Consider the following 11,878-nt stretch of genomic DNA (forward strand, 5'->3'; position numbering starts at 1 on the left):
TAAACAAAGGGGTGGGAGGGAAATGACATAAATACAGTATTCCTACATGAAATTCTCAAAAAATAAATATGTAAGTAAAAATATTTCTAAAGATAAAATTTAGAGGAGAGTGTATAAATGTCTAATACATGTACAAGACACGCTAAGAAAGAAACATAAATAAAATATATGAATCTGAAATGTCTAAAAGATTTTTTCATATTGGGTCATGTTTTAAAAAGTGTCAAATCATTATAGTTGACTAGTTTTTATACTGCTAATCCAACCAGCATTTCATTTCCTTCAATCTTCAAATTTAGTTTCTTTATGTATAGTTGAGATTAAGGAAGTGTACCTGCATTGCTAACTTCTTTACACATTAAGCAAATTCAACATACTTGCTGTGGATTGAAGAATAAAGGAAGAATTGGAGTTTTATTCTAAAAATGGAAGACATTGGGCATAGCAAGAGCTATTACAGAAAATCATTTTTACTACATTTCTACTTGTTGAAACCTTTAATTCATTGACATAATTTTTTTTTAAAAATTCTTGGATGATTCTATTTATACTATAAAGTGACATTAGTTTAGAAATTTGGGAGTTCTTATAGATAAGAAATATCCAAATTACTAATCAAGCATTGTCTCACATGACATGCACGATTAACAAGAAAATAACTGTTACTTAACTTTTTGAATCAATTAAAATTTGTCATCATTTTTAAGAAGGTCCTCATAGCCTATGAGTAACTGTTTGATAGTTTAATTAAATGAATTTCAGTTTAGGTAAAATATCTTAGTGTTCATCTTACAGTTTTTATCAAAAATTTTATCTTCTACCAGATCTTACTTAGAATAAATTGTTTCCTATTCAAGAATCCAATATGCTTTATACTTGGTACCAAGCCCCCCATAATGTTTATTAAAACGTGTTAATTATATTAGTAAAAGTTCTATATTCTAATATGATTTCATGCATCAATATTATGAATATTCATCAATATTATAAAAAGTATAACAAAACCTTGCATGAAGTGTGAGTTTTTGTTTCCTTTAAAGTCCTACCTATTTTGACTTTTAATGTTTCAAGCTTATGTAGAACAAATTATTACATGTAAAATTGTATGATTTTACTCCTTAGTATTATGCTTCCCCAGGTTTATCATTTTATTGTTTTGTTGCATAATATCTAACCTCCAATTAAATTTTAACTGGCGATACAGCTCTTCAACGCCTTTAATTAAGTTGACTTTGCTTAATATATACTCTTGTGTGTGTGTGTGTGTGTGTGTGTGTGTGTACAGAAGTGCGGGTGCATGTGACCATGAATGTGCATATGTGGAAGACAGAGGTCACGATCTACTTTATTTCTTCAGACAAGGTTTCTCGCTGACCCTGTAGCTTGCCAGTTTGGATAGACCAATTGCCAGAGAGCCTCATGGATTCTCCCATTTGTGCCTACTTAGCTCGGGGCACAGGCACACGCTGCCATACCTGACATACTCAACTCTCACATGGATGCTGAGCATGGGGATCCAGGTTTCCATGTGGGCACAGCACATGTCTTCCCAGCCAAGCCATCTCCCCAGCCCTGTATTTTGCTTTATTGTTCCATTTAAGAAAGACTCTGTTGCTCTGTCTCGCTAGATCAATTTAAAAAAAAAAAAACAAATAGCAATAGTTTTAAAAATTACATTCCACATCATCATCTCTTTAATTAATTATATTTTCCTTTTGTGTGTTTTTTGTTTTTTTTTAATCTTTTTGGTCAATTTTCTACTCCTTTTTCCTACTGTTAGAGATATTTTAATTACTAAGTATTCCTTTGTTCCTTTATTTTTCCACTACTGGCTGAAAAAAATACAAATTATGTTTCTCATTTTCAGTGGTTTAATCTTAAAAATATTTTATAAAAACACATTTAATAAAAGCAAAACGTTCCTTTATATCTTAGTTTTTCTAGCTCATTTTAAAATCCGTCCACTCTATGACTATGAACCACTCTCCCTCTGTTCTCACGGCCCGAGATTCTAACATGCCCTGCTGCTTGCTCTCATTAGTGGGGCTGACTTTTGGCCCGACCTCCAGTGAAGCTCTTTTAGCCTCCACTCCCTGTAAGTATGCATTCTGTCCATGGCTGTCTCCATTTCTTGGCCATTCGGGTCCCACCTAGCTTGTGTTTCTGTTCCAGGCAAGCATGCAAGTATCTTGCTTTTCAGAATGCTGGACTCTAACATTTTGTATTCGCCCTTCGCTTTTGGGTTGATGCACTGGGTGGTAGAAAACAGGGGCAAGGGTTCTGCTACCAAAATCTTTTCCAGACCTTGCCGGGCTAAGCATGCATATTTTGGCAATCAGAACCACGTTTACTTTAAAAGTGAACCCAATTATAATACATGTATACCAAGTCTTCATATGCATGTAAAACTATGGACAGAAAAACTGGAAGAAAAAGAAGTATACTAGATTGCTAGTTATTCTGATAAGTAGGATATAAAGAAAGTATATTTTCTTCTTTTTGCTTTGTATGTCTTAGGCAAAAGTTTTATTAAGATAATTTATTCAGTTTTATAATGAGACTGTAAACATTCATAAATGCTACTTAGAGGAAAATAAGCATTAATTAGCAGCGGTGTTAAACTTTTTAAAATAGCAGCACTAATCCAATAGGATTTCCAAGAAAAATAATTAAGAAAAAAGTACATGGATTCATAGTTTGGAGACATTCTGAATCATTGTGTCTCAGGATTGAGACAAAGTGTTCTCACCCACAATGTATCAGCGTGTTTCAGTTGTAACATGGCCCCGGATCCCCACACATGCTGGTGATTAAACATCAGTCAATCTACAAAAGAAGTGAACTGCTCACCTAGTTCACTGTCCTGTTCATGACATAGCTTTTAGCATCTCACTATTCTCTTTCACTTTCTCTATGCTCAGGCAAGAGACACAGACAACAATAATATATCGGTAACGAGTTAGATGGATCTATGGAAATTAAGAGCACTGAAAATCATGTGATTAAATGGTGTCCAGTTTTCCCTCATGGTCTCTATATAAGTGGAAGAATAAGCTGTCCACAAAGCATGGGTGTGGCGAAATCAGGCAATGATAAATATAGTTGGTTATACAATGATGGTCTGCCTGGATGCCTATTGTGTCTATTATTTTATGTAATGCATTCAAGCTAAAATTTCTATTATTTTATTTGATTTCATTTTGTGTGAATCTTTTTATTGTTTTTATTGAGCTATACATTTTTCTGTGTTCCCCTCCCTTCTCCCCTCCCCTTCTACCCTGTCCCATGGTCCCCATGCTCCCAATTTACTCAGGAGATCTTGTCTTTTTCTATATTCCATACAGTTTAGATCCATGTATGTCTCTCTCAGGGTCCTCATTATTGTCTAGGGTCTCTGGTATTGGGAATTGTAGGCTGGTTTTTCTTTGCTTTAATGTCTAAAAGCCACTTATGAATGAGTATTTATGCTATTTGTCTTTCTGTGTCTGGGTTACCTCACTCAATATGATGTTTTCTAGATCCATCCATTTGCCCCCAAATTTCAAAATGTCATTGTTTCTTTTCTGCTGTGTAGTACTCCACTGTGTAAATGCACCACATTTTCCTTATCCATTCTTCAGTAGAGGGCCATTCAGGTTTTTGTTTTGTTTGTTTGGTTTTTGTTTTGTTTTTCAAGACAGGGTTTCTCTGTGTAGCCCTGACTGTCCTGGAATTCACTCTATAGACCAAATCGGCCTTGAATTCTGAGATCCACCTTCCTCTGCCTCTGAGTGCTGGGGTTAAAGGTGTGTGTTACCATGCCCAGCTTTTTTTGTGTGAGTCTTGCACGTCTACTGAGCCTGAAGGCACAGAATCTTTAATAGACACTTAGATGAGTAAGTGAGTGGTTGTACAGAAAGGGAAACAACCCAAACAGCAAGAAGAAATGTTGAATTAAGAGCAGCAGGGCTGCGTCCTGGGCACCCGGACGCCCACATGGCTAGCTTATGCCCGAAATAATTACACGGAAACTGTATTCTTTCAAACACTGCCTGGCTCATTATCTGTAGCCTCTTATTGGCTAGCTCTTACATATTGTTTTAACCCATTTCTAATATTTTGTGTAGCCCACGAGCTGGCTTACCAGGGAGGATCTTAACCTGCGTCTGTCTGGAGCTGGAGAATCATGGCGATTCCTTGACTAAGCTTCTTTTTCCCAGCATTTTCTTCTGTTTACTCCACCTACCTAATTTTCTGTCCTATAAGGGCCGAGGCAGTTTCTTTATTATTAACCTATGAAAGCAACAGATAAGATACAAGACCCACCTCCATCATTTCCCCTTTTTCTGTTTAAACAAAAAAAGAAAGGCTTTAACTTTAACATAGTAAAATTACATTTAAAACAGTTATCAAGTAAGAATTACAGTTACAATATTTATATCTAATTTATCTCTTATCATAACTAAGGAAAACTATAACTATTCATTCTTCAACTCCATCAAAGACTCCAGAAGGATATAATAATACCTAAGTAAATAAGAAGTCCAAAACTCTAGAAACGACAGAGACATCTCGCTGCCTGGACAGTCACCCAAAGTTCCTCTGTACCGTTGGGGCATCCATCTTTGGCCTTCAGGCCCATAGTATCCAGAGACATTTCCATGAAGCAGGAAAATTCAAAGACAGTTTAGTCACTTTCTGCTGTGTCCTGCAGAATGTCTCGTGAATACTTTTATGAAGCAGGAACCCCGAAAGGCCATCTCACCTTTAGGCAAGTTCAGCAGTCCTCTCTCTGAGGGTTCTCTGTGTACAGTTTATGCAACAGTCCAGGCAAGAGCAGTTTCTTGCCCAAATGACTATCCAACTCCATAAGGATCCTCTTCGCTGCCCATCTTCCTCTTGAAGTAGCTGGTGCTGCCAGGAGCAGATGTGTCTCATTGTCATGAAAAGCCCTAAGTTATTAAAACATTTAAATGCCATATTCTGCAGCCTTTGAGAGATATGAAGAATGCCTATCTAACTGAAATATCTCTCTATATATCTAGAAAATCTAACATGACTACAAGCTTTACTATTATCAATGATTATCCATTAACAACCTATATTTCCTAATTATACATTACATTTTAAATGAACTACACAATTACAATACCTTAATCAAGATCACAAATACATATAACAAAATTGACCTTAAAATCCATACCAATGCAAATTATTCATATCTATATCATATCCCCCTTTAAGTGTAAAAGAACATTTATAAACAATATTTGGGAACATGGGCGTAGTTTTTTTCTCTCCAAACTGCTTCCTGCTGAACGGGGGCGTTGTTAATTAGGTTGTTCATAATATAACCTGTGTGCTAGTTTCATCTCAGTTGGCAATTGAGCGAAGCAATTTTTTGAGGGTGTTCACAGCAGCCTTTCAGGAGGGCGTGGTCTATCATACCAAATCGGAATAGATGCAATCCACATCCAAGTTACAGCCAAATCTGACACGCAGAGCATTGAGCAGTCTGAAAACAGTCTGTATGGCGGCAGGAATCCGCCATGCTCTTCCGCCTGCCTAAGCCTGATTCGGCCTTCTGCCCAGGTGCAAGCAGGGAGTGCTGAGCCATCGGCACCACCTCAGAGCACTCTCCTTTCGATCCCAAGCGGGAACACAAACATCCAGTCCCATAAAAGCCTTGAAATGGTTTAAAGCCAGAGTTTGCACTGGCAGCACAGCTTTTTTTAAAAATGGCACAGCTTTTTTTTTTTTTTGCTGCTGTTGTGGTTGCTGAATCAGGAAATCTCTCTACGGCACACCACCAACAAAGAGCAAAACTCTGTGTTAAACTCTGTTTTTTCTCTGTTTTAAATTAAGCTCTCCCAGGTTTTTAAGTGGATTTAGCCCATCACGTTGGGCGCCACTCTGTTGAATTAAGAGCAGCAGGGCTGCGTCCTGGGCACCCGGACGCCCACATGGCTAGCTTATGCCCGAAATAATTACATGGAAACTGTATTCTTTCAAACACTGCCTGGCCCATTATCTGTAGCCTCGATCTTAACCTGCAACTGTCTGGCGTGGGAGAATCATGGCGACTCCTCACTCAGCTTCTTTTTCCCAGCATCCTGTTCTGTTTTCTCCGCCTACCTAAGGGTTTGCCTATCAAATGGGCCTAGGCAGTTTCTTTATTAATAAGAAATCACTCCCACATCAAAGAAACACAGAGGAAGACCTGTGTAGCAAATATACAAGAGACAGATGGTTTCTCCATTAATGTCAGTACTCAGGCATCTGGACTGGCCTGCCCTTGGGGTCCTGACAGGATTCATCCTCAGCTGCAGCCACTAAGAGCACCTTTAAAAGGTGGACCCTGCCCACCTCCAGTCTCTTTTTCCCTCTCTTTTTCTCTTCTGCTATTCTGGCCCCCAGGGACCAGTCCCTGTCCCTCCCGACCCTCTCTTTCTGCTCCATTTCTGCCCCTTCTCTCTCCTCTTCCACTAAACCTTCTATGTAGATGCCGTGACTTCTCTTTGTGGCATTTTTTTTATTCCAACAAAATTGTTTTTGAATTCTCATTCCTTTCAACAAAGTATTGATGACTTTTCTCAATTGCAATATTATATATAATGACAAATGTGACAGTTTGATAAATTTGTAAATATGTTGCATTCTTAACTGAGGTTAAATATTTAAATATTTTTAACTCTCTACTTTTGAACTATTCAAGAACACAATTAAATAAATTTTATCTATTTCATATTTTAAAATTTTCCTCAGAGATACTAACAGAACCATCTAGTCTGGATTTCTCAGATTTGTGTATTCTAATGCACATATAAAATGTAATTCACTGGGTAGAATCTCGAGTACAGTAAGGATTGATATAAAATTGTTCCCATGTAAATATATAATGTGACGACAGCTGTATGTAAGTTAATTTGGTTAATGTTTCTTAAGTAGAGTGTAGGAGTGCATAAAGGGAGAACCACCTCAGCATAATCTGAAATGAACGGCAGAGAGAGCATTTATATAAAAGAAGCTGAAGTGAATTACTGAGCTTGCAGTACACATATCCGGCATGTCTAGACAACACAGGGATGGGAATAAAGGTGTTAAATACAGGTCTCCAAGCACTAGGAAAGACTTCTGCAAGGTTATATTTTCAGAATAATACTATTTCCAGTTTAAAGCAGCAGCAACTGGACAGGAGAAATTTATAAGAGTAATTCCATGCAGTAACCACTTCATCGTTAGAACAGGCTGAAACTCAGAAACTGTGAAGTCCCATGAGCTACAGTGATGTGGCATTTCAGATGGTTCTGTCACGCAACAGTCAACACTCTGGACTCTGAAAATGACTCGCATCAAGGCTTCAACTCGCACACAAAACAAGATCATCAAAATGAGGATATTCTTGCAACACACCCAAAAAGCAACTGTGCACTCTGTCTAGAGGAGCTAGAAGTGAGCTAGAAGTGATGTGGGAGTGATTTCTTATTAATAAAGAAACTGCCTCGGCCCTCATAGGACAGAAAATTAGGTAGGCAGAGTAGACAGAAGAGAATGCTGGGAAAAAGAAGTGAGTCGAGGAGTAGCAATGGTTCTCCCACTCCAGACAGAGGCAGGTTAAGATCCTCCCTGGTAAGCCAGCTCGTGGGCTACATAGAATATTAAAAATATTAGAACAATATGTAAGAGCTAGCCAATAAGAAGCTGGAACTAGCTTGGCCAGGCAGTGTTTAATAGAATACAGTTTCCATGTAATTATTTCGGGCATAAGCTAGCCATGAGGGCGGCCGGGTGCCAGGGACGCAGCCCCGCCGCTCCTTATTTCAACATAGAAGAAAGGATTTTGAATGCTTCTGCAGTAAAAAAGTGGAAAATGTTTAGGAGACAGATAGCTTTAATCTAATCACAGGAGAGATCTACATATCAATCTATCATGTGGCACCAAATTCACATGCACAATTTTTGTGATTAAAATTTTGTGTATAAAATTTGAATATTCTGAAGTTTAAGCAAAAATGTTCAAAATTTGTGTCTTTTTGTTTTCATTGAATTATACATTTTTGCCTGCTCACCTCCCTTCATCCCCTCTCCCTTTTTATCTTACCCATGGCCCCTCCACACCCCCAATTTACTCAGATATTTTTTTTCTCCTTCCTATGTACATTCATGTATGTCTCTTTGCTGTCTAGATTATATGGACTTGTGGACTGTTTTTTCTTTGCTTTATGTTTTAAAGCCACTTATGAGTGAGTACATATTTTATTTGTCTAGGTTATATATATATATATTCTAGATCCATCCATTTGCCTGGACATTTCAAGATGTCATTTTTTTTTTTACCACTGAGTAGTTCTCAATTGTGTAAATATATGACATTTTCTTTATCCATTCTTCAGTTGAGAGGCATCTATGTTGTTTCCAGGTTGTGGCTATTATGAATAACCCTGCTATGAACATGGATGAGCATCTGTCCTTATGGTATGATTGAGCATCCTTTGGGTATATACCCAAAAATGTTATTGCTGGGTCTTGAGGTAGATTGTTTCCTAATTTTCTGAGAAATTGCCATTGTGATTTCCAAAGTGGCTGTACAAATTTGCACTTCCACCAGTAATGGAGGAGTGTCCCCCTATCCCACACCCTCTCCAGCATAAGCTGTCATTGGTGTTTTTGATCTTGGACATTCTGACAGGTGTAAGATGGAATCTCAGAGTTGTTATGATTTGCATTTCTCTGATGGCTAAGGATGTTGAGCATTTCCTTAAGTATCTTTCAGCCATTTTAGATTCATATGTTGAGAGTTCTCTGTTTAGGTCTTATTCCATTTTTTATGGGAATATTTGTTCTTATGATGTCAAGTTTCTTGAGTTCTTGGAATATTTTGGGTATTAGTCCTCTGTCTGATGTGGAGTTGGTTAAGATCTTTTCCTGTTCTGTAGGCTGCTGTTAAAAATCTCTAGACAGCCAAAACAATCCTGTACAATAAGGACCTTCTGGAAGCATCACCAACCCTGACTTCAAAGTCTACTACAGAGCTACAGTAATGAAAACAGCCTGGTATTGGCATAAAAACAGACAGGAGGACCAAGGGATCTGAATTGAAGACCTGGATATTCATTCACACACTTTCAAACACCTGATTTTTGACAAAGCTAAAAGAAGATAATGGAAAAAAGAAACATCTTCAACAAATGATGCTGCCATAACTTGATATCAACATGTAGAAGAATGAAAATAGACCCATATCTATCACCATGCACAAAACTCAAGTGCGAATGGATCAAAGACCTCAACATAAAGCCAATCACACTAACCCTCATAGGAGAGAAAGTGGGAAGTCTACATGAACTCATTGGCACAGGAGATCACTTCCTAAATATAACCCCAGTAGCACAGACACTGAGAGCAACAATTAATAAATAGGACCTCCAGCCGGGAGGTGGTGGCGCACACCTTTAATCCCAGCACTCGGGAGGCAGAGGCAGGCGGATCTCTGGGAGTTCGAGGCCAGCCTGGTCTACAAGAGCTAGTTCCAGGACAGGAACCAAAAGCTACGGAGAAACCCTGTCTCGAAAAACAAAAAAAAAAGAAAAACAAAACAACAACAACAACAAAAAAAAAACAATAAATAGGACCTCCTGAAACTGAGATGTTTCTGTAAAGCAAAGGACATGGTCAACAAAATTTGTGTCTTTAATAGATGAAATATTATTGCAGGAGCTTCAAGGGTTTTATAGACCATACCCATTCTAAGTATATTTTGCATTCTTCAAAGGAGGAAATAATGTACATATTTAATATGAATTAGATAGAACCCAACTGTTTTGGTGAAATATATTGAACCTTGTGAAAGAATAAGTTTTTCTTAATCATTCCCTAATTATTATAGAAATAATTTGCATTAGTTGTAGAAATTTTGGAGAATATAAAAATTTTTCAAACAAATAAGCAATGCATATAATTTTACCAATAAAGATGGTAATGCAATGTAATATCTTCCTGGTTTCAGGCATGAACTTGCATATAATATGACCACTAAGAGGCATTAAATGTAATGCATTGATTCACTCGATAGATATTTACCAAAGGAAAACCATGTGCCATAGTGAAAATCTACATAATCACTATGCAAAAATATTACTTTGGGGTTGGGGAGTAGTTCGTTTGGCAGTGTTGCCTAGCATTCATTAAGTCTTGGGTTCCATTCCCCAGTTCCACACAAATCAGGTGTGTGCCTATGAGCCTAGCACTCAGAAAGTATAGGCAGGAGGATCTGAAGTTCAAGAGCATCCTAGGCTGCACAGAAGAGTCAGACAAGTCTGGGATACTACGTCTCAAAACAAAACAAACAAAAAAAAAAACCGAACACCTTTTCATGACTTAAGTGACCCTTCCTTTTAGATGTGTCATTATTAATTTGCCATTGATAACTTTGTCTTTTGAGTTGCTCTAACTTATTCATTTACTTTAGAATGTTTATAACATTCTACAGTGTCTACAGGTGGGCTCATACAGGTTCGCTCATGAATAGTAAACAACTTCCCAAAGCTTCCTATTTCCTTTTGAAAAGAAAAAAAATTTCAAGATTTATCTTGTGAAGCTAAAGCAAACAAACAGAAACCTCAAGACTGCAGGGTTCGTTAATTGGTTAATTAACTGAAAATATGGTTAAGAATATGGCCAAATCTTCTGTTTTCAGATTCTAGTGCTCTCACTGGTTAGCAAGTTCTGCGCCATTTTATGACCTGACTTTCTCATCTGTAGAACAGGAATGAGAGTGCGGTCTTACAAACTAGTTTAAAACCAAGCTAATATGTTTCAACTATTCTAACACATTACTTAGTTTCTTTTTTACATGAATTGAGGCCGGGAATTGGGTAGAAACCATGGCTGCAATGACACATAGCAAAATTTAGGATAATAGAAGCCAAACAACAGAAACCTTAAAATAACTGTATCATTTTGGTCATAAGATTTATCGAGGAAAGGAATATTAGAATGCACTAGAGGGGTTGAAAGGAGAAGCATTCACATTTTTCTGGGGCTCAGGGTGTGTGGGTGCCAAAGGGGTTTCCTGAAGAAGAACATGAGCTAACCGTTCTATGAAGTAACTAAGAGGGCTGGTAAGTAAGTTGGAAACTGGAGAGGCCAAAGGTTAAAGCTACTGAGTGTCTAGAAAAACAAAACTATCAAAACAATAAAAAAGTCAGAACTCCTCACTAAGAATTTGGGCCATTTTTCCAAGACCAGTGGCAAACCACAAAGGGGTTTTACCTGGAGGAGTAGTGCAATCAGATTTGTACTCGTGTTGTTAAGGCGAGAAGACAAATTAGTGGCTGTTAATATAATCCATAAGAGTGAACGGTTATGGCAGACAGTAAGAGAAGTCAGTAGGTTTCAGAGAGAAAATAAGGACCAGAATTATCCTATCATTGATTCCTCGAAAAAAAAAAAAACCCTAAGATTTGGTGTCTGGATTAGAGAGTTGATGGAGAGGTAGGTAGTAAGATTGACACTTGGGTTGCTGCTATTGGGTAAATGATTAATCCTTTTACCGAAATCAGAAACATGATTCCAGGAAGAGATTGGAAAGCTGAGGTTGGGATATTTGCACTAATTTGGGTGCCTTTGAGGCATAGGTATAGCTATTTAATGAATTGTAGATGGACAGGAAAATTGATATGTGCATGGGCTTTAAATTAAGAGAACTGCTTATAACTATAAATAAATATTTTCAGATCCTCAGCATACTGATTATAACAAAAGCCACGCCACACATGAAATCACCTATGGGGGAAGGGAAAGGGAAGAGGGAGGGAGGAAAGCAGACAGAGAGAAACAGAGAGAGAGAGAGAGAGAGAGGGAGGGAGGGAGGGAGGGAGGGAGGGAGGGAGGGAGGGAG

At 37.8% G+C, this 11,878-nt stretch overlaps 1 protein-coding gene across 7 annotated transcripts in view; it reads right to left on the bottom strand.

Moving 5' to 3' along the window:
* Positions 1–11,878, bottom strand: part of Anks1b (ankyrin repeat and sterile alpha motif domain containing 1B) — an 864,790-nt gene that overhangs the window by 582,289 nt on the left and 270,623 nt on the right. The window lies entirely within an intron of this gene.

The sequence above is a fragment of the Alexandromys fortis genome, unplaced genomic scaffold (genome assembly GCF_014885135.2).
Source record: "Alexandromys fortis isolate MF-2015 unplaced genomic scaffold, M_Fortis_MF-2015_v1.1 scaffold_50, whole genome shotgun sequence".
NCBI lineage: Eukaryota > Metazoa > Chordata > Mammalia > Rodentia > Cricetidae > Alexandromys > Alexandromys fortis.